This window comes from Salmo salar, chromosome ssa19 (genome assembly GCF_905237065.1).
Source record: "Salmo salar chromosome ssa19, Ssal_v3.1, whole genome shotgun sequence".
Taxonomy (NCBI): Eukaryota; Metazoa; Chordata; class Actinopteri; order Salmoniformes; family Salmonidae; genus Salmo; species Salmo salar.
In genome coordinates this window covers 16002159-16024512 of record NC_059460.1, presented here as the reverse complement: position 1 = coordinate 16024512, position 22354 = coordinate 16002159, and the positions used below count along the sequence as shown (strand labels likewise).

Below are 22354 nucleotides of genomic sequence, written 5' to 3'. Positions count from 1 at the left end.
CCTCCTACCAGAGAGAGAGAAAAAGAGAGCGAGAGAGAGAGAGAGATAGCCATAATATATATCCATAATATGACATGTGAAATGTCTCTATTCCTTTGGAACTTTTGTGAGTGTAATGTTTACTATTAATTTTTCATTGTTTATATAACTTTTGTTTATTGTCTATTTCACTTGCTTTGGAAATGTAAACATATGTTCTCATGCCAATAAAGCCCTTTAAATTGAATTAAATTGAGAGAGAGAGAGATTAGTCTGAGCACAGCTCTGCACTTGGGTGATTTACATTATTGCTGAAGATAAGGAAGTGGAGCGAGGCAGGCCTGGGAACAGTTTTTCCCCTAAATAAATGGGGAGCCACAAGCTAATGATAACATCTTGCAGGTTTTAAAATAAACAAACTGGTGTAGACTTATATCTTTAAGATCCTTGTTTATCTAAGGAGTCGTTTTTATAAGATTTCATAAGTCTGTAGGAAGATTTGCCTCTTCATAATTGGAATATAACTGTTTCAACAGGAAACAAAACACTACAGACAAGTCTGGAGGATGGAGTCTTACAACGAAAATATTGCTAGAGCTTATCTGTACTATATCAAAACTAAATTCTAATAACACTATTTAGGAACGCACAGATTGTATTAGCTAAAGACATGCTCTGGAAGTTTGGTGACTTCTAAGTATTTTTTTAAACCTCCTGCTTTGGGATGGATGTGTCAATGCGTAGTTCATTCGTGCATAATCTATGAGCAGAATTACTGCTTACCCTCAAGTAGCCATGAAATCCCTAGTTTAAAAGCAACTGTTTTTCTGGAAGCTTTTTTAATTGTTTGTAAATGTTATTTAACCTTAAATTTAACTAGGCAAGTCAGTTAAGAACAAATCCTTACACCAAAAGGCAAAAGGCCTCCTGCGGGGATGGGGGCTGGGATTAAAAATAAAAATAAATTAAATAAAAATATAGGACAAAACACACATCACGACAAGAGAGATACAAAACAACACTACATAAAGAGAGACCTAAGAACAACATAGCATGGCTGCAACACATGACAACACAGCATGGTAGCAACACAACATGACAACAACATGGTAGCAACACAACATAGTAACAGCACAAAACAGGGTACAAACATTGTTGGGCACAGAGAACAGCACAAAGGGCAAGAAGGTAGAGACAACAATACATCACACAAAGCAGCCACAACTGTCAGTAAGTTTATTGAGTTTATTTATTTATTGAGTTTATTTTATTTTTACAGGGACAGTGCACATTAATCAACGTTTCATTAAAAGTGCCGGTTTTATCCAGCCGGCTAATTTTCAACCGCAGTCCCTGGGCAGGTTATTAAAAACAATTACAATACAGACAATCATTGAGCAGTGAGCACACGCAGAGCAACATAGGACAAGCAAGACATAGCATACAGACAGAGCAACATAGAACAAAAAGCAACAAGACAAATTCCATAAAAGCAACAAAGTGTTTCCACACCTCACAAGCTACAGGCAACAGACAACATGGAAAGCGACAATACACAGCTAGGGATTATGTTCACAAATCTGATTGACCTTTAGCCATGTCTTCATGTATTTTGTGAAAGTGTGATAGGTGGTGCAATTATGTGTGTCTGATGGCAGTGTATTCCAGACATGGGAAGCTCTCACAGAGAAAGTGGATTTACAAAAGGTGCTTTTCCTTAAGGGAACTATACAGTCACCTCTCATGGCAGACCTTGTGGATCTGCTGCCATATGTTTGGGTTTTCTGTTTAACAAAAATACTGAGTGGAGGGGGAGCCAGGCCATTTAGGATCTTGAATACAAGACATGCTTCGGTGTATTGCACAACATTTTCCCAACTCAGGAGCTCATGCTTTCTGAGGATGTAACAGTGATGATGGCTATTGGGCTTCCTATCAAGCACTTTGAGAGCCTGTTTGTAGACAGACTGAATGGGTTTTAATGTTGTACAGCAAGCTTGGGCCCAACTAGTCAAGCAGTATGTTAAGTGGGGGAGTATCATAGATTTGAAGTCCAGTTTTGCTACCTCTGTAGTCAAACAATTTCGTATAAATCGTAAATTAGCTAGGTTGAATTTGGTTATTTGAATTACCTTTTTCACCTGCTTTTTAAAAGAGAGGTTGGAATCAAGTATGATGCCAAGGTACTTAAAATCAGATACCACCTGGAGCTTCTCCCCTGACATATAGACATCTGGCTCAGTAGCATCTGTTGCCCTCTTTGTGAAGAACATGCAGACAGTTTTTTTCACATTGAGATGCAAACACGAGTCACTGAGCCACTTTGTAACCTGGATCATTACAGTAGTGAGTTCTTGTGCAGATTGTTGTTTTCTCATTGCATGCACACATATCACTGTATCATCTGCATACATTTGAACTTCAGACCCAGTACAGACAGAAGGCAGATCATTAATGTACAGGCTGAACAGGAGGGGCCCCAGTATTGACCCTTGGGGCACGCCCACATCATAGCTAAGAGTGGGCAACAGCTCATTGCTCACTCTGACACACTGAGTTCTGCCTTCAAGGTATGATTTCATCCATCTCAAGGCATCGGGGAAAAAGTTGAGAGTGTTGAGAGTTAAGAGTGTCCATGATTGAGTCTTTGAATGAAGAGACTGAGATAAAACTGTCCAGTTTGAGTGTTTGTTGCAGCTCGTTCCAGTCTCTAGATGCAGTGAACTGAAAAGACGAGCGACCCAGGGATGTGTGTGCTTTGGGGACCTTTAACAGAATATGACTGGCAGAACGGGTGTTGTATGTGGAGGATGAGGGCTGCAGTAGGTATCTCAGATAGGGGGGGGGCTAAGAGGGTTTAAAAAATAGCAACAACCAGTGGGTCTTGCGACAGGTATACAGAGATGACCAGTTTACAGAAGAGTATAGAGTGCAGTGATGTGTCCTATAAGGAGCATTGGTGGCAAATCTGATGGCCGAATGGTAAAGACATGTAGCCGTTCTGAGAGCACCCTTACTTGCCGATCTATAAATTACGTCTCCATAATCTAGCGTTTTTAGGATGGTCATCTGAATCAGGGTTAGTTTGGCAGCTGGGATGAAAGAGGAATGATTACAATAGAGGAAACCTTTCCCTTTATAGATTTAACTTTAGCCTGCAGGTTTGATATGTGCTGAGAGAAGGACAGTGTACCATCTAGCTATACTCCCAAGTACTTGTATGAGGTGACTACCTCAAGCTCTAAACCCTCTGAGGTAGTAATCACACCTGTGGGGAGATGGGCATTCTTCTTACCAAACCACATGACCTTTGTTTTGGAGGTGTTCAGAATAAGGTTAAGGGCAGAGAAAGCTTGTTGGACACTAAGAAAGCTTTGTTGTAGAGTGTTTAACACAAACTCCAGGGAGGGGCCAATTGAGTATAAGACTGTCTCATCTGCATATAACTGGATGAGAGAGCTTCCTACTGCCTGAGCTATGTTGTTGATGTAAATTGAGAAGAGCGTGGGGCCTAGGATCGAGCCTTGGGGTACACCCTTGGTGACAGGCAGTGGCTGAGACAGCAGATGTTCTGACTTTATACACTACACTCTTTGAGAGAGGTAGTTAGTAAACCAGGCCAATGACCCCTCAGAGACACCAATACTCCTTAGCCTGCCCACAAGAATGAAATGGTCTACCTTATCAAAGGCTTTGGCCAAGTCAATCAAAATAGTAGCATCATTGAGGACTTTTAAGGTTGCAGTGACACATCCATAACCTGAGCGGAAACCAGATTGCATACCAGAGAGAATACTATAGACATCAAGAAAGCCAGTCAGTTGATTATTGACAAGTTTTTCCAACACTTCTGATAAACAGGGCAAAATAGAAATAGGCCTATAACAGTTAGGGTCAGCTTGATCTCACCTTTAAATAACGGACTAAGCGTGGCTGCCTTCCAAGCAATGGGAACCTCCCCAGAGAGGAGAGACAGGTTAATAAGGTCAGAGATAGGCTTGGCGATTATAAGGGAAGCAACCTTAAAGAAGAAAGGGTCTAAACCATCTGAAGCAGATGTTTTTTGTGGGTCAAGTTTAACCTGTTAGGGCTAGGGGGCAGTATTGACACGGCCGGATAAAAAACGTACCCGATTTAATCTGGTTACTACTCCTGCCCAGTAACTAGAATATGCATATAATTATTGGCTTTGGATAGAAAACACCCTTGTATAACATAAATCTTTAGGGCCTTTTTCAATCAGAACTTCAATAATATTCAAGGCGGACGATTGCATTGTCTTACTAAACGTTTCGGAACGAGAGAGTACCCACGGGCATGCGCGTCATAGTAGTAATGGCCCTCCCCCTATGACAAACTTTCCAGGCCTCTCGTTCGGTCCGTTTTTACAGGAGAAGACTCAAACCACTTTGTAAAGACTGTTGACATCTAGTGGAAGCCTTAGGAAGTGCTAAATGAATCCTAACTCACGGTGTGTTTCATAGGCAAAGGCTTGAAAGTGATTCCACAAATCAGATTTCCACTTCCTGTTAGGATTTGTCTCAGGGTTTTGACTGCCATATGAGTTCTCTTATACTCACAGACACCATTCAAACAGTTTTAGAAACGTTAGAGTGTTTTCTATCCAAACCTACTAATTATATGCATATCCTAGCTTTTGAGTTTGAGTAGGAGGCCGTTTAAAATGGGCACGTATTTTTTTCTAAATTCGCAATAGCGCCCCCTGGCCTTAACGTGCGTCAAGAGGTTTTAAGGGACATGGGCAGCTGTGAGGAGGAGGGTTAATTCTCCAGGTCTAACCGTTTTCCAGAACTTCTTGAGGTTAGACCCACAGATAGAGAACTGCTCCTTAAAGTAACTAACTTTGGCCTTCCGGATAGCCTGAGTGCACTTATTTCTCATTTGCCTGAACGACAACCAGTCAGCCTGAGTATGCGTGTGCCAAGCCTTTCTCCAAATGCAATTCTTGAGGTGGAGTAACTCTGCAACATCACGGTCGATCCAGTGGCTGAACCTGTTTTTAATTCTCATTTTCTTTATGGGTGCGTGTTTGTTAACAATATCACTGAAGATATCAAAAAAGAAGGTCCAAGCTTCTTCGACAGAGGGGATCAAGCTGATTCTATACCAATTTACAGAGGCCAGGTCATGAAGGAAGGCTTGCTCATTAAAGTTTTTTAGCCAGCATCTATGACAAATCAGAACAGGACGTTTCACTGAGCAGCCATTTCAAACACAGACTGTAAAACAGTGATCACTAAGGTCATTACAGAAAACACCAGACTGGTTGGTACCTATCAGAATTATTTGTGATGATAACATCGAGGAGAGAACCCTTTTCTGGGTGTTTGGAGTCCTACCTTGTGGGATTGGTCATAATCTGAGAAAGATTTAGGGAGTCCCATTGCTTTAGGACTTGGTCAGGTGGTTTAAGCATGTCCCAGTTTAGATCACCTAGCAGGACAAATTAAGACTTAGTGTAAGGGGCCAGGAGAGAGCATAGGGCAGGTAGGGTACAGGCCAGTGCTAATGGAGGACGATAACACCCAGCAATAGTCAAAGAAAAGCTATTTGAAAGTTTAATGCTTAAAACCAGCAAATCAAATTGTTTGGGGACAGACTTGGTGGAGACAACTGAGCATCCTTGGTAAAGATTGTCACTCCCCCACCTTTGGAAGATCTGTCTTGCCGAAAAGGTTATATCCAGGAAGGTTAACATCAGTATTCAAAACACCCTTTCTTAATACACCAATCCTTCTCCTGGGGACAATGTAGACCAGATGTGGAGGATTACTGCCATTGCTGTGATTCATGCACAGCCAAAAAAGCCCCCCAAGGTCGATTGCAAGCCCCCTTGCAGCAACACGGAGTTGGTGCTCCCATGGACCAGATCGCCGTGGATGTGCTGGGCCCATTCCCGAAAACCACCAATGGTAATTGCTTCATCCTTGTGGCGATTGACTACTTCACAAAGTGGCCAGAGGCCTATGTACTACCAAACCAGGAAGCAGAGACGGTGGCTGACACCTTGGTGGGGGACATATTCAGCCCTCAGTCCTTCATCTGAACCAAGGTCGGAACTTCAAGTCCAAGGTCTTCGCTGAAATGTGTCCGATACTCAGGATTCATAAAATCAGAACCACCCCTATTCACCCACAAAGTGATGGACTGGTAGAGGGATTAATGCGCAACCTGGGTGCACAGCTGGACCTCATTACCGCCTGAGACCAAAAAGACTAGGATGTCCAGCTGTCATTAGTCCTCCTGGCATGTTGTAGCGTGGTGCAAGATTCTACGGGATGCACCCCTGCGCTTCTCATGTTGGGTTAGGAGCTTAGAACCCCTAAAGAACTGGCCTATGGACGAGCCCCTGACCCATTGAACCCCCCAGTCACCAATGTGTCGGAAGGCCTCACCGGCGGTTCCCCGGCAACATCAGAGCCACTTCCGGGGTGAAGTGGTAACCCCGATGGGGGGCACTGGTGCCCCTCTCTCACTCAGAGCTGGGCACCCTTCACCACCTACCCCCATTGCTCCAACCTGGAGGCCACAGCGTTCAAGGAGACCCCTGGTCGGTTCAGAGACTTTATCCTTGGGGACGAGGACTTGAGAGGGGAGCAATGTAATGATCCTCAGGGAGATTTAGGGTGGGCAGACCCTGCCCCAACCTGGCAGCACCAGCCACGTTCATTGTTTATGTGGTTGTCATGGTAACAGAGAGTGGGGGCTACTCATTGGTTTTGTGAGGATATAACTAGTGGGGAGAGCCACATTTTGTCTCTGTCATGTTTATGTCTCGGGGAGATACCTCCTGCTGGACTGTGGATTATGGCTAGCTAGTTCAGGCTAGGTTGGTTGTTTTGTGCAGCTCCCTGTTACCCAGTGCAGTGTAACATTAAAACGCCTGTTGCATTATCTTTATTTCCCTCTCAGTCCGTTTTTTATTTCAGCTATCAAAGTTATAAGATCGTGAAACCAGCAAACGTCACAATATCATAGGCCTGCAGTAGCTAAAGCTTAATAATAACCATACCATACCAAACCTTCACAAACATTTCTAAACTTTATTAGGGTAATATCAAAAGTAAGTCAATCAATTGTATATAAGTAAAATACAAGCATAAGAGCAACTGTAAACCAGGGGAAAAAACGCGCTACCCTCCCCTGTGCCCCCCCCCCCCCAAAAAAAAAAACAACACACAACCCTCCCCATAGCAATTTTGTTTTGAAAGACAACCCTCCCCTATTTTGGATTTTGCTGAGTTACAGTTCATATAAGGACATCAGTCAATTGAAATAAATTCATTAGGCCCTAATATATGGATTTCAAATGACTGGGCAGGGGCGCAGCCATTGGTGGGCCTGGGAGGGCATAGGCCCACCCACTTGGGACAAGGCCGACCCACTGAGGAGCCAGGCCCAACCAATCAGAATGATAAAAGGGCTTTATTACAGACGTAATTACTCCTCCACACCCCCCACACCCCTGACGATTTCGCAGATGAAGAAGCCGGGAGTGGAGGTCCTGGGCTGGCGTGGTTACACTTGGTCTGCGGTTGTGAGGCCGGTTTGACGTACTTCTAAAGCGACGTTGGAGGCGGCTCATGATAGAGAAAGGAACATTAAATTATCTGGCAACAGCTCTGGTGGACATTCCTGCAGTCAGCATGCCAATTGCACGCGTCCTCAAAACTTGAGACATCTGCGGCATTGTGTTATGTTACAAAACTGCATATTTTAGAGTGGCCTTTTATTGTTCCCAGCACAAGGCAGGGTGGCAGGTAGCCTAGTGGTTAGAGTTTTGGACTAGTAACTGGAAGGTTGCAAGATCAAATCTCCGAGCTCACAATGTAAAAATCTGCTGTTCTGCCCCAGAACTGTTCCTAGGCTGGCATTGAAAATAAGAATTTGTTCATAACTTAAAAAAAGGTGCACCTGTGTAATGATCATCTTGTTTAATCAGCTTCTTGATATGCCACACCTGTCAGGTGGATGGATTATCTTGACAAGGGATAAAATGCTCACTACGGGATGTGAACAAATGTGTGCTAAAAATTTGAGAGACCCTTTATTTCAGCTCATGAAGCATGGGACCAGCAATTTACATGTTGTGTTTATATTTTTGTTCAGTGAATATCCAGAATAAAACTGTCTCTGAATATCCTCAGGTGGGTACTTTACTATGATCGCTGAGCCAAGATTTCAGTGTCCAGATGGTCTCTTGCTCTCACTTATGGAAATACGAAGGAGGTGGGCGGATGCGGGAACAAAATTCTGGTTTATAAAGTATTACTTTTGTCTCGAAGAACCAAATAATGTTGACGACGAGACTATATGTCCAAGAGTGAGGAGCGATATTTTGCTGTTTTATGGCGTCGACATTTCTACAGTCTTAATTGATCTAATAACGCTCATTTTTGTTTCTCCCCACATTAAGAATATTTGAGTGGAATCGAAATGAAGCTTGCGATATTATGTATTTGCCTTCTTCAATTTGCAGCTGTCAACTGTAGGCTTGCAGCGCGTGACAAGACACATCTTGTTAAAATTAAAAGGACCGACAATAATTTGTCATCAAATGATCTTACGGCCAAGGAAATGGGTGAGTAGTCTATCCTAGTTTCATTCCCCTTAATTCGTCATCCAAAGGTCGAATAGTTTTTTTTCTCATCAGTTGTACATTTATTGTATTAGCTAAATTATAAATATAGACTGATGATGAGAAAAGCATGTTATCATGCTATGAACTTTCCACAATGTATGGTTCAAGTCATTGCCATACATTGCCACTCTTCTTGTGTACATGCTGTATATATTGTTTTTGTGTGTATGTATTGTCAATTGCACCACCACTGGAAGTCAGGAATCACACTTTGGAGATAATATATAGGAATGGAAAGATAATAATTAATATGCTATTAACCATGCATGTGTGCATTTAGTTGGCTAACATTTTGTTCTTCATATTTGTCTGAACTGGTAAAAAATTATATTTTATCCAAAACATTAGAAATTGTAACCTGAATCAATTACTAAACATTTTTAATTCAGTACACTGTTCAGTAGCCTACCAAATCATCCTGTCAATAATTTACATGCAAGGGATTTTCATTTTGAAAATGAATATTGCTGTTGCTGGAGAGCTACCATACTCTAGGTTTTCACTCCAACCCAAATCTAGCACACCTCTTTCTAATAATTAGCTGGTGGATAAACTGAATCGGGTTAGTTACAACTGGGGTTGGAGGGAAAACCTACAGGAGGAGAGCTCTCCGGGAACAGGTTTGGAGAGCCCTGGACTAGATTTAGATTGCAGTACATTATGTATTTGTAATGTAGACTGTTTTGCACTGGGGTAACAAATGTCATGCTTATTGTAAATGTGACTAATAAAAACCCTTGAACCTTGTATAGCAATACATTCCCCAGAGTCTACACATATCCCTCCTGCTCTGACCAGCTTTGACCTAAGCAGGTTCTTAGGTCACAGCATGTCATGACCATCTTAGTGGCAGGTCGCCTAATCATCCAAAGCCACAATGCACCAGACTTGGCTTCAAATACTATTCGAAATCACATTTAAAAAAAATCAGCTTCTTGACTTTGCCAGGGGTAATAGACCTATAGAATAGTCCCAAATTGTAAAACCAATTTACCACATATGGTAGGCTAAACTCAACATATTTAAATGTTATTTGAACCCAGGTCTGCCACCTCAACACAGAGTTTCCCTCTCAAGCACTTTTTCTCTCTGAGACGCTGCTGCTCACTCACTCCGTTACATTCAGAGATGAGCAAAGATACTATCTTGTTACTATTACAAAATACTTGAAAGACCAATGTATAAAAATAAATACCAAATACTTTTGTAAAGTATTGTATTTAATCAAAATAGTTATTTTAGGTATTTTGTATTTTCAAAATACATTTGCAAGTACACACTTTCACTACAACAACATTCTCAGTAACGGTACAATTCTTTTTTTTACTTGCTATAACTAGGTTTCCATCCAATTGGCGACAGATTTTAATAAAAATATTCTAAAATCTGCATAAAAACAATATGTGCATTTTCCCACCAGAGATGTGTTTCCATCAAATGTACTTGTTGCAGAAAAAGGCTGTGTGATCACGTAGTGCACGCACTATTCACACGGATTTTGTGTTGTAGATATCTGGCAGTGGAGTATGGGCCTGAAGGCACACACTGAGTGTGTTGTGAATTCTATAATGAATGTATTGTAATGTTGTATAATTGCCTTAATTGCTGCCTTGGCAGCAGCTAATGGGGATCCATAATAAATACAAATACGATGTAGAGTTGAAAATGCGATGGAAACTCACTTAACATGTATTTTGTATTTGGTACATGGGAATTTAACCGCAAAAGGTAATTTCATGTTATTGTGTGTGTGTGTGTGTGTGTGTGTGTGTGTGTATGCATGTGTTTGTGTTGCTTCACAGTCCCTGCTGTTCCATAAGGTGTATTTGTATCTGTTTTTTAAATCTGATTCTACTGCTTGCATCAGTTACCTAATGTAGAATAGAGTTCCATGTAGTCATGGCTCTATGTAGTGCTGTGCGCCTCCTCATAGTCTGTTCTGGAATTGGGGACTGTGAAGAGACCTCTGGTGACATGTCTTGTGGGGTATGCATGGGTGTCTGAGCTGTGTGCTAGTCATTTAAACAGACAGCTGGGTGCTTTCAACATGTCAATACCTCTCACAAATACAAGTAGTGATTAAGTCAATCTCTCCTCTACATTGAGCCAGGAGAGATTGACATGCATATTATTAATGTTTGCTCTCTGTGTACATCCAAGGGCCAGCCAATTGCAATTTTCCTAAGTCCCTCTTTGTGGCACCTGACCACATGACTGAACCGTAGTCCAGGTGCGACAAAACTAGAGGGCTGTGAAGAAGGTACCACAGCACTTTGTTATGGTCTGACTTTTCCCCAGACTTATATCTCCCTCACTAACTTCAAGTATCGGCTGTCAGAGCAGCTTACCGATTGCTGCAGTTGTACACAGCCCATCTGTAAATAGCCTATCCAACCAACTACCTACCTCATCCCCATATTTGTTTTCTGCTCTTTTGCACACCTGTATTCCTACTTGCACATCCTCATCTGCACATATATCACTCCAGTGTTAATTGCTAAATTGTAATTACTTTGCCACTATGGCCTATTTATTGCCTTACCTCCTTACTGAATTTGCACACACTGTATACAGATTTTCTATTGTGTTATTGACTGTACGTTTGTTTATCCCATGTGTAAGTCTGTGTTGTTTTTGTCGCACTGCTTTATCTTGGCTAGGTCGCAGTTGTAAATGAGAACTTGTTTTCAACTGGCCTACCTGGTTAAATAAAGGTGAAATAAAAAATCTTAACAATCCAGGGTTATTCCAAGCAGTTTAGTCATCTCAACTTGCTCAATTTACACATTATTTATTACAAGATTTAGTTGAGGTTTAGTGAATGATTTGTCCCAAATACAATGCTTTCAGTTTTTGAAATAGTTAGTCCTAACTTATTCCTTGCCAGCCATTCTGAAACTAAGTGCAGCTCTTTAAGTGTTGCAGTCATTTCAGTTGCTGTAGTAGTTGATGTGTATAGTGTTGAATCATCCACATTCATAGACACACTGGCTTTACATGTCGTTAGTAAAGATTTTAAAAGGTAAGGGGCCTAGACAGCTGCCCTGGGGAATTCCTGATTCTACCTGGATTGTGTTGGAGAAGCTTCCATTTGAGAACACCCTCTGTGTTCTGTTAGACCGGTAACTCTTTATCCACAATATAGCAGGGGGTGTAAGCCATAACACATGTTTTTCTGGCAGCAAACTATGATCGATAATGTTAAAAGCTGCACTGAATTGTAACAAAACAGCCCCCACAATCTTTTTATAATCAATTTCTCTCAGCCAATCATCAGTCATTTGTGTAAGTGCTGTGCTTGTTGAATATCCTTCCCTATAAGCGTGCTGAAAGTCTGTCAATTTGTTTACTGTAAAATAGCATTGGATCGGGTCAAACACAATTTTTTTCCAAAACTTTACTAAGGGTTGGGCAACAGGCTGATAGGTCGGCTATTTGAGCCAGTAAAAGGGGCTTTACTATTCTTATGTAGCGGAATTACTTTAGCTTCCCTCCAGGCCTGAGGGCACACACTTTCTAGTAGGCTTAAATTGAAGATATGGCAAATAGGAGTGGCAATATCGTCCGCTATTATCCTCAGTAATTTTCCATCCAAGTCTTCAGACCATGTTGCCTTGTCGTTGTTGATTAACTGTATATATTTTTTCACCTCTTCCACACTCACTTTATGAAAATTACAATTCTTGTCTTTCATAATTTGGTCAGATATATTTGGATGTGTAGTGTCAGCGTTTGTTGCTGGCATGTCATGCCTAAATTTGCTAATCTTGCCAATGAAAAAATAATTAAAGTAGTTGACAATATCAATTGGTTTTGTGATGAATGAGCCATCTGATTCAATGAATGATGGCGCTGAGTTTGCCTTTTTTCCAAAAATGTAATTGAAGGCGCTCCAAAGCTTCTTTTGTCGTTTATCTTTGTTTCATAGTGTAGTTTCTTCTTTTCATTCAGTTTAGTCACATGATTTCTCAATTTGCAGTAAGTTTGCCAATCGGAAGTGCAGCCAGACTTATTTGCCATTCCTTTTGCCTCATCCCTCTCAACCATACAATTATTCAATTCCTCATCTATCTACTGGGATTTAACAGTTTTTACAGTCATTTTCTTAATGGGTGCATGCTTATTAGTCATTGGAATAAGCAATTTCATAAGTGTGTCAAGTGCAACTGTCACATATACTCCCTCTCCGGCCTCTAGGTCATCAGGCTGCTGATTATCCCGCACACCTGTCACCATCGTCTCGCGCACCTGCACCTCATGACAATCACCTGGACTCCATCACCTCCTTGATTATCTTCCCTATATCTGTCACTCCTCTTGGTTTTTTCCTCAGGTGTTGTTGATTCTGTTTTCATATCGGTGCGTTTGATTCGTGTTCATTGTTTATTTAAACACTCACTCCCTGAACTTGCTTCCCGACTCTCAGCACACTCATTACAGCAACATCTGTTTGCTCCTCATTACACACCATCGAACAACAAATATTTAAATCCCCAACATAGGAATCCCTATAAAATATATTGTATGACCTTTTACACACTATAATAGGCTTAGCCTTTATAACTTTGATTTTCATAGATATGGCTACTGTATTGTGATCACTACATCTGATGGATCTGGATACTGCTTTCACGCACATTCCTGTGTTGTTTGTAACTACACTGCTAGGTTGACTGATAACCTGAACCAGGTTGCAGGCACTGGTTACAGTTTGAAGCTTTTTCTTGAGTGGGCAGCTTGATGAAAGCCAGTCAATATTTAAATCGCACAGAAAATATTCCTCTCTGTTGATATCACGTACATTATCAAGCATTTCACACGTGTTATCCAGATACTGACTATTAGCACTTGGTGGTATATAGCAGCTTCCCACAAGAATGGGCTTTATGTGAGGCAGATGAACCTGTAGCCATATTACTTCAACAGTATTTAACTCTAATCTTTACAGGAATGTGGTTCTGAATATTAATATCAACTCGACTAATGGTTTTCTCACAAAAAATGGCATTATTTAGCAAGTGTGCCCACTCTGGTATTGCCACCTGCACTCTAGCCAACAGCACGTAGATAGCCAGCTAGATTGCTGGAGTGCACGTATATCCTACATGATGAGATGATTATGTGCAAAAGGGCAAGAATATTTTTATTTGTCAAACAGCAGCCAAGCATCAATGATCATGCCATCAGAATAAGACCCTCGATATGTATTGGAAAAGAGCATCAATCTCATCACCTTGCACTTTCACCACTCTTTGAAGTTCATCATAATTTATTTAATCTGTAGCCTAATAAACTGCATGGTTTCCGAAGTCAGTGGGAGGACCACAGACCATATCATTGTGTGACTCAATTTACTTCGATATGATGGTTATTGTATCAATATTTGCGCATAAAGGCATTTCCACCACCATTTCCCGCATAATACATTTTACCGACACAAAAAGATCCCACCATATCGAACAAACAAATTCTGTCTGCATTTATGAAATTACATCGAAACATCGTATTTCCATCACAGCTGTTTTGATTTTTAAAGTTTTTTAAAATCACTTTACTTGCATAAAAACTGTGGATGGAAACAGGGTTTATGACTGTGGTATGTAGTTTATTTAGTTTACTTTTGAAACATATCTTGTTACAAAATACATTGGATTATAGTTCAGGCCAGTGAAATGCAAAATACCCCAAAGTATTTGAAATAGGTATTTCAAATGCATGTAACAGAAATCTCTGGTTACACCCTGCTACATTTAAATGGGCCATGATTTGTGACATGAATGATGAAGATATACAAAAGTTCTGCTAGTTATTGGTGATAGACACACACTACAAAAGCACACAATTTCCATTTGTTAACCTTGCTGCCATGGCTGACAACTTCTATAAGTGAAGTGATCAATAATAACAATAACATCTGTTACCTATTATGCTGTTTGGCGTTTCACTATATTTTTGGACGGTAATTCTTGTTATTCGATTTACTCCAACCCCAGAATGTTGTAATCTCTAATCAGAATTGAGGAGGTTTCTTATGATTATTCCTTTGTTCTTTCCAACAGAGCTGTGGAACCAGGCGAAACCCAGAAGGTTGTTTGCCAGAAGAGGAATCCAGAGATTGCATGTGACGGTAAACTGCTGGGGATTATGTTAGGATCATTTCTGAGTTACAGTACTCTACTGCTTTGTGATAACATCCTATCCCCACCTTGGCCTAGGGACTGCAGCAAGCTTCTAGCCTAGGGTGTTACACTGATACATTTGTGTGTGTGTATATAGTGTATGTGGACACCCCAAATTAGTGGATTTGGCTATTTCAGCCACACCCGTTGCTGATAGGTGTATAAAATCGAGCACTCAGCCATGCAATCTTCATAGACAAACATTGGAAGTAGAATGGCCTTACTGAAAATCTCAGTGACTTTCAATTTTAAAATGTTTTTTTATTTCACCTTTATTTAACCAGGTAGGCTAGTTGAGAACAAGTTCTCATTTACAACTGCGACCTGGCCAAGATAAAGCAAAGCAGTGCGACACAAACAACAACACAGAGTTACACATGGAATAAACAAACACAGAGTCAATAATACAATAGAGAATGTCTATATACAGTGTGTGCAAATGAGGTAGGATCAGGGGGGTGAGGCAATAAATAGGCCATAGTGGCGAAATTATTACAGTATGGCAAATTAAACACTGGGTGATAGATGTGCAGAAGATGAGTGTGCAAGTAGCGGTACTGGGGTGCAAATGAGCAAAATAAATAAAATAAATAACAATATGGTGATGAGGTAGTTGGATGGGCTATTTACAGATTGGCTATGTACAGATGCAGTAATCTGTGAGCTGCTCTGACAGCTGGTACTTAAAGCAAGTGAGGGAGATATGAGTCTCCAGCTTCAGTGATTTTTACAGTTTGTTCCGGTCATTGGCAACAGAGAACTGGATGGAAAGGCGGCCAAAGGAGGAATTGGCTTTGGGGGTGACCAGCGAAATATACCTGCTGGAGCGCGTGCTGCGGGTGGGTGCTGCTATGGTGACCAGTGAGCTGAGATAAGGCGGGGATTTACCTAGCAACGACTTATAGATGACCTGGAGCCAGTGGGTTTGGCGACGAATATGAAGCGAGGGCCAGCCAACGAGAGCATACAGGTCGCAGTGGTGGGTAGTATATGGGGCTTTGGTGACAAAACAGATGGCACTGTGATAGACTGCATCCAGTTTGCTGAGTAGAGTGTTGGAGGCTATTTTGTAAATGACATCGCTGAAGTCAAGGATCGGTAGGAGAGTCAGTTTTACGAGGGTATGTTTGGCAGCATGAGTGAAGGATGCTTTGTTGCGATATAGGAAGCTGATTCTAGATTTTATTTTGGATTGGAGATGCTTAATGTGAGTCTGGAAGGAGAATTTACAGTCTAACCAAACACCTAGGTATTTGTAGTTGTCCACATATTCTAAGTCAGAACCGTCCAGAGTAGTGATGCAGGACGGGTGGTTAGGTGTGGGCAGCGATCGGTTGAAGAGCATGCATATAGTTTTGCTTGCATTTAAGAGCAGTTGGAGGCCACGGAAGGAGAGTTGTATGGCATTGAAGCTCGTCTGGAGGTTAGTTAACAGTGTCCAAAGAAGGTGTCGTCTGCTTTGAGGTGGATCAGAGAATCACCAGCAGCAAGAGCGACATCATTGATGTATACAGAGTAAAGAGTCAGACCAAGGATTGAACCCTGTGGCACCCCCATAGAGACTGTCAAAAGTCCGGACAACAGGCCCTCCGATTTGACACACTGAACTCTGTCAGAGAAGTAGTTGGTGAACCAGGCGAGGCAGTCATTTGAGAAACCAAGGCTGTTGAGTCTGCCGATAAGAATGTGGCGATTGACAGAGAAAGCCTTGGCCAGGTTGATGAATACAGCTGCACAGTATTGTCTCTTATCGATGGCGGTTATGATATCGTTTAGGACCTTGAGCGTGGCTGAGGTGCACCCATGACCAGTTCGGAAACCAGATTGCATAGCGGAGAAGGTACGGTAGGATTCGAAATGTGGCACCATCATATGGTGCCACCTTTCCAAAAAGTAATTGTCAAATTTCTGCCCTACTAGAGCTGCCCCCGTCAACTGTAAGTGCCATTATTGTGAAGTAGAAATGTCTAGGAGCAACAACGTCTCAGCCACGAAGTGGTAGGCCACACAAGCTCACAGAATGGGACCGCCGAGTGCTGAAGCGCGTAAAAATTGTCTGTTCTCAGTTGCAACACTCAGTACCGAGTTCCAAACTACCTCTGGAAGCAACGTCAGCACAATAACTGTTTGTCGGGAGCTTCATGAAATGGGTTTACATGGCCGAGCAGCCGCACACAACAAGCCTAATATCACCAATGCGCAATGCCAAGCGTCGGCTGGAGTGGTGTAAAGCTCGTCGCCATTGGACTCTGGAGCAGTGGAAATGTGTTCTCTGGAGTGATTTGTCCTACGGACGAATCTGGGTTTGGCGGATGCCAGGAGAACGCTACCTGCCCCGAAGCATAGTGGCAGCTGTAAAGTTTGGTGGAGGAGGAATAATGGTCTGTGGCTGTTTTTCATGGTTTGGGCTAGGCCCCTTAGTTCCAGTGAAGGGAAATCTTAACGCTACAGCATACATTGACATTTCTAGATGATTCTGTGCTTCCAACTTTGTGGCAACAGTTTGGGGAAGGCCCTTTTCTGTTCCAGCATGACAATGCCTCCGTGCACAAAGCGAGGTCCATACAGAAATGGTTTGTCGAGATCGGTGTGGAAAAACTTGACTGGCCTGCACAGAGCCCTGCCAACAAACCCATCGAACACCTTTGGGATGAATTGGAACACCAACTGCAAAGACAGGCCTAATCGCCCAACATCAATGCCCGATCTCACTAATGCTCTTGTGGCTGGATGGAATCCATGCAGGAATGTGCCAACATCTAGTGGAAAGCCTTCCCAGAAGAGTGGAGGCTGTTATAGCAGCAAAGGGGGAACCAACTCCATACTAGTGCCCATGATTTTGGAATGAGATGTTTGACGAGCAGGGGTCCACATAAACTCAGCAAAAATTGAAACGTCCCTTTTTCAGGACCCTGTCTTTCAAGATAATTCATAAAAATCCAATTAACTTCACAGATATTCATTGTAAAGGGTATAAACACTGTTTCCCATGCTTGTTCAATGAATCATAAGCAATTAATGAACATCCACCTGTGGAACGGTCGTTAAGACACTAACAGCTTACAGACGGTAGGCAATTAAGGTCACAGTTATGAAAACGTAGGACACTAAAGAAGCCTTTCTACTGACTCTGAAAAACACCAAAAGAAAGATGCCCAGGGTCCCTGCTCATCTGCGTGAACGTGCCTTGGGCATGCTGTAAGGAGGCATGAGGACTGCAGATGTGGCCAGGGCAATAAATTGCAATGTCCGTACTGTGAGATGCCAAGACAGTGCTACAGGGAGACAGGACAGAGCGCCGATCGTCCTCGCAGTGGCAGACCACGTGTAACAACACCTGCACAGGATCGGTACATCCGAACATCACACCTGCGGGACGACAGGTACAGGATGGCAACAACAACTGCCCGAGTTACACCAGGAACGCACAATCCCTCCATCAGTGCTCCGACTGTCTGCAATAGGCTGAGAGAGGCTGGACTGAGGGCTTCTAGTCCTGTTGTAAGGCAGGTCCTCACCAGACATCACCGGCAACAACGTCACCTATGGGCACAAACCCACCGTCGCTGGACCAGACAGGACTGGCAAAAAGTGCTCTTCACTGACGAGTCGCGGTTTTGTCTCACCAGGGGTGATGGTCGGATTTGCGTTTATCATCGAAGAAATGAGCGTTACACCGAGGCCTGTACTCTGGAGCGGGATTGATTTGGAGGTGAAGGGTCCATCATGGTCTGAGGCGGTGTGTCACAGCATCATCGGACTGAGCTTGTTGTCATTGCAGGCAATCTCACGCTGTGCGTTACAGGGACGACCTCCTCCTCCCTCATGTGGTACCCTTCCTGCAGGCTCATCCTGAAATGACCCTCCAGCATGACAATGCCACCAGCCATACTGCTCGTTCTGTGCGTGATTTCCTGCAAGACACTGTTCTGCCATGGTCAGCGAAGAGCCCGGATCTCAATCCCATTGAGCACGTCTGGGACCTGTTGGATCGGAGGGTGAGGGCTAGGGCCATTCCCCCCCAGAAAAGTCAGGGAACTTGCAGGTGCCTTGGTGGAAGAGTGGGGTAACATTTCACAGCAAGAACTGGCAAATCTGGTGTAGTCCATGAGGAGGAGATGCACTGCAGTACTTAATGCAGCTGGTGGCCACACCAGATACTGACTGTAACTTTTGATTTTGACCCCCCCTTTGTTCAGGGACACATTATTCCATGTCTATGGAACTTGTTCTGTTTATGTCTCAGTTGTTGAATCTTATGTTCATTCAAATATTTACGCATGTTAAGTTTGCTGAAAATAAATGTAGTTGACAGTGAGAAGACGTTTCTTTTTTTTCTGAGTGTACCTTTAGTCATGTAGTGTACTTCACTTCAAAATCAATGTTGGCCAGACCTTTTCAGTGTAATGTCGATATGATTCCACATCCCACGCAACCTGTTCTCTATATCCATATGTGCCTCAAACCCATGTGATCGGCACCGTTTTCTTTCCAATCTGTCCCACACAACAGATGGCATGGGATGTGTACTCGAAAACAAGGGAAAGTCGCACACTCTAAGAGCTCAGATGCAAAAATGTAATAACCAACGTTTCGACAGCAAAGCTGTCTTCATCAGGGTATCATCACAAACACTGCGAGATGAGTCATTTATATAGTGTCAAGAGACACACAGGTGTTTGTAATCATGGCCAAGTGTGGCCTAATATCATTGGTTAACTCAAATGTTCTATGGAGGGGTGATGCAGAACTGCTCCAGGCATTCAATGCTTTTCTTAACTCCTGTTCTGAACATTTGAGATTTACTATGCAATCTGATACACGTCAAATCAGTTTTCTTGATCTTCTGATCTTGTGTGAAGATAATGTTCTATACACTGATCTTTACAGGAAACCTACTGATCGTAACAGTTTGTTGAGGGCTGATAGCTGTCACCCACTTCCCTTGAAAAATAGTTTGCCCTACAGACAATTCTGTCGAATCAAAAGAATTTGTATAAAACAATCAGATTTCGACAGAAATATGGCTGAGACGCAGGATAAGTTCAAGGAGAGGGGGTACAACAAGGATCAGATTAATATTGCCATTGAGAAAATTCAAAACAAAACGAGACATGACCTTTTTCAAGGTCAGTCTCGCAAAAAGGCGCATTCTTGCGTTCTCACTACCCGCTATTCAAAGTGCTCTGAACAAATTAAAGGAATCGTTCACAAACATTGGCACATTCTGAAATATGATGATAGTCTCGGTAATGTGTTTTCTGACCTTCCCCTGGTCGTATTCTCGCGGGGCAGAAATCTCAGAGACCAATTGGTACACTCTGATTTACCACCCCAAGATATTCCTGAACAACGCCTATTTGCGCCCATACTGGATGGAAATTACAAGTGTAATGGCTGTGCTCAATGCAATGGCACTTATAAATGTAGATCCTTCAAACACCCCCAAACAGGGAAATCTATCCCAATTAAAGGTGTTATTACGTGTTCCACTAAGGCAGTTATTTATCTTATAACTTGTCCTTGTGGTAAAAATTATGTGGGTAAAACAAAGCGTGAATTAAAAGTACGTATCTCAGAGCATCGTAGCACCATTATGTGCAAAAACTTGACTTACCCAGTTGCGGCCCACTTTTTGGAAGCAAACCATTCGATTTCGTCTCTGCGTTATATTGGCATCGAACATGTCACCCTCCCGAGGAGAGGGGGTGACCTTGATAATTAATTGTTAAAACGAGAGGCTGCCTGGATCTTTAATTTAAAGACCCTTGCTCCTTTCGGTCTCAACATAGACTTTGATCTGAAGCCATTCTTGTGATTATTGTGATTTTGCCATTGTAATTGTTTGTTAGATACATTTTAGACTACAAATGCTATGATCGTATGCTATCCATTTGTTTGTCTTTTTGTATGTTCTTTGTATGCCATTTTTTGTTTTTATATTTGAGTTAACCAATGATATTAGGCCACACTTGGCCATGATTACAAACACCTGTGTGTCTCTTGACACTATATAAATGACTCATCTCGCAGTGTTTGTGATGATACCCTGATGAAGACAGCTTTGCTGTCGAAACGTTGGTTATTACATTTTTGCATCTGAGCTCTTAGAGTGTGCGGCTTTCCCTTGTTTTCTAGTTTTCTACTCCGCTAGCCAGCACCTCGCCTTTATAGGTGTGCGTTTCTTTTTTCTAGGTGGGATGTGTACTCGTCTGCTAAATGGCATTTATTATTATTATCTTTCTAGACATTAGACCACAAATATCCCATTGACATCAATGCAAGATGAATGTGTTAGATTTGTCTGCAAACCCGTATTGGGTAGTAAGACCTCAACGATTTTGAATCATATCTAATTATATTCATATTTTTCATACAGTATGATGATTACTAGCTTACAGAACATCAACAAAATGGCTTTTGCACAGCTGGAGGTGAGGCTGCTGGGGAAATGGAGTGTACTTAGTTCTGAGTGGTTGACAGTACAAGATAGTCTTGGCTTTAATGTGTTGGCATTGTGATTGCATGTCTGCATCCCAAATGGAACTCTATTCTGTATATAGTGCACTGACTTTTGACCAGGGCCCATAGGGCACCCTATTTCTATATAGAGAATAGGGTGCCATTTCGAACGCAGTTGCATGAGTGCTCAGTTAGGTCATAAATCTTGAAACAGTCAGAGGGTAAGGGCTTGTCAGTTAATCACTTTTTCATTTGTGTGTGTGTGTGTGTGTGTGCAAGGTGAAGCCTGCCCCCCCAACCCCTAATTGTTCCAAGGTGATGGAGAGCTGTATTCCCCACTCTCGCTGCTGTGATCCCTGTGCCTCCTGTCACTGTCGCTTCTTCAATTCCATCTGCCACTGCTGGAAACTGGGATGCCACTTCCAGAAGAAATCTTAAACATACACACACACACACACACACACACACACACACACACACACACACACACACACACACACACACACACACACACACACACACACACACACACACACACAACATTCCACTGTACTGCTGGGCACTGGGCTGTCATATCTGAAGACATACATTTACATACACTCACACACCATGGGACACACAATCCTCTAGTGCTGCCTGGAGGTAGCCCACCTACCTCCCCTTCAGCACCTGTACCACCTTATACACTCATCATGTGCTACAATATTATACAATATTTGTAGACTACATTATGTTTACATGTATTTACTGTATATGTCAACACTATCTACATGTAAAGTCAGATATATTTGTGGGGTATAATATAATTAGGATATACCTGACTGTGAAACTGCAATTAAGCTAGTTTTGGACTGCCCAAATGTCTTAATAAGCAGTAGTGTTTATAAGGGCTAAGGATATACTTTCCATGTATTTTCTCTCCACTGTGCATTTGGTTTTAATTGGTTTTTACTGTAGGTTTGAGAGCAGACAAAAACCCACAAGTGGAATAATGGTGGCATAGTTATACATGATGTATGCTAATGAATGGTAGTAAACATTTTATATTCATGATAAGCTAAAATTACTCAAC

The 22354-nt window shown here is 42.2% G+C and overlaps 1 long non-coding RNA gene across 1 annotated transcript; it reads left to right on the top strand.

Annotated features, from left to right (window-relative positions):
* Positions 1-8195: 8195 nt before the first annotated feature.
* On the top strand, positions 8196-21715 carry LOC123728992 (uncharacterized). Its single transcript, XR_006760693.1, has 3 exons — positions 8196-8581; positions 14701-14768; positions 21562-21715. It is a non-coding gene; the product is annotated as an uncharacterized lncRNA (long non-coding RNA).
* Positions 21716-22354: the final 639 nt, after the last annotated feature.